Below are 1,917 nucleotides of genomic sequence, written 5' to 3' on the forward strand. Positions count from 1 at the left end.
CCCAGCTACTTGGGAGGCTGAGGCAGGAGAATGGCGTGAACCCGGGAGGCGGACCTTGCAGTGAGCTGAGATCCGGCCACAGCATTCCAGCCTGGGTGACAGAGCGAGACTCCGTCTCAAAAAAAAAAATAAAAAAGATTTTCAGCTGGGCGTGGTGGTGGCTCCCACCTGTAATCCCAGCACTTTGGGAAGCCGAGGCAGGCGGATCGCCTGAGGTCGGGAGTTCGAGACTAGCCTGGCCAACATGGTGAAATCTCATCTTTACTAAAAACACAAAAATTAGCCAGGTGTGGTGGCGTGCGCCTGTAATCCCAGGTACTCGAGAGGCTGGGATTCAAGAATCACTTGAACCCAGGAGGCAGACGTTGCAATGAGCTGAGATCTCGCCACTGCACTCCACCCTGGGCAACAGAGTGAACCTCGGTATCAAAAAAATAAAATAAAACAAGGCAGGGCACATTGGCTCACACCTGTAATCCCAGCACTTTGGGAGGCTGAAGCGGGCGGATCACGAGGTCAGGAGATCAAGACCATCCTGGCTAACACAATGAAACCCTGTCTCTACTACAAATACCAAAAGAATTAGCCAGGCATGGTGGCGGGCACCTGTAGTCTCAGCTACTCGGGAGGCTGAGGCAGGAGAATGGCGAGAACCCGGGAGGCGGAGCTTGCAGTAAGCTGACATCGCGCCACTGCACTCCAGCCTGTGCGACAGAGCGAGACTCCGTCTCAAAATATAAAAATAAGAAGAAGAAGAAGAAGCCAATAAATATTTATTTTAGCCCCTGCTATGTCAGAGATTCACAGGAATTCCTTAAATCTCCAAAGCTCCTGTCCCACTTTGGAAAAACTTCTCACACAACAGGCAATCAAGATACTAGTCCACCCCTTTTTCTTTCCCAGGGGAAGAAATCCTCATTTTGTAAGGTCATTTACTGCATAAAAGTAACCACAAATAGGAAAGAGAATAGAAGGAGAGGAGGACAGGAAATTCTCATCACAGCTGAACAAACCTCTATTATTTTAACATAACATGGGTGGCATTTATGGGCTTATTTGAACTGCTGGAAATTTCCAGTAGGGGGAAAAATGCATTACCAACATTAAAAATAAATGTCCAACTATTAAAAAATAAAATAAGATGGCTAGGCCAGCTTCAACACTTTATACTCTACTTGATGTATAACATTTTATACTCTACTCCATGTAGTAGTCAAAGATGGAATAAATTTTTGTAATGATCCATCACAATAGTAACAAATGCTTTCTTTTTAAAACTATTATCTTAAAGAAAGAAAAGTGAAACATATTTTACCAGAAGTTAAAAACAACCAGGTTCATTTTCCCCATTCCTATAAAATAATACACTCCCCTTATTTGTGAATCTTCAAGAACCTAGTATAGCCCCTCCCTACCTTTACTCAGGTAAAAGATAAATCACTCATTGATTTCCAAAAGGCCTTGACAGTTCAAGGTCTCAATCCTCAGAGCCAGCAAAGCTGAAGCGTCTATGTCCTTTCAAAAGGAGTCTGCATCTCTATTTTAGAAACCATTTTCTCGCTGGGCTTGGTAGCTTATGCCTGTGATCCCAGCACTTTGGGAGGCCAAGGCAGGAGGATCACCCGAGGTCAGGAGTTCGAGACCAGCCTGACCAAAATGGCAAAACCCCATCTCTACCAAAAATACAAAACCTAGCCGGGCATGGTGGTGGGCGCCTGTAATTGCAACTACTTGGAGGCTGAGGCAGGAGAATCGCTTGAACCCGGGAAGTGGAGGTTGCACGGAGCCGAGATTGCACCACTGCACTTCAGCCTGGGCGACAGAGTGAGACTCTGTGTCAAAAAATAAATAAATAAGCTGGGCACGGTGGCTCACGCCTGTAATCCCAGCACTTCGGGAGGCCGAGATGGGCGGATC

General features: G+C 46.2%; 1 protein-coding gene across 5 annotated transcripts in view; it reads right to left on the bottom strand.

Moving 5' to 3' along the window:
* Positions 1 to 1,917, bottom strand: part of FAM222B (family with sequence similarity 222, member B) — a 113,663-nt gene that overhangs the window by 92,322 nt on the left and 19,424 nt on the right. The window lies entirely within an intron of this gene.

Source organism: Colobus angolensis, unplaced genomic scaffold (assembly GCF_000951035.1).
Source record: "Colobus angolensis palliatus isolate OR3802 unplaced genomic scaffold, Cang.pa_1.0 Scaffold193, whole genome shotgun sequence".
In the NCBI taxonomy this organism is placed as follows: Eukaryota; Metazoa; Chordata; class Mammalia; order Primates; family Cercopithecidae; genus Colobus; species Colobus angolensis.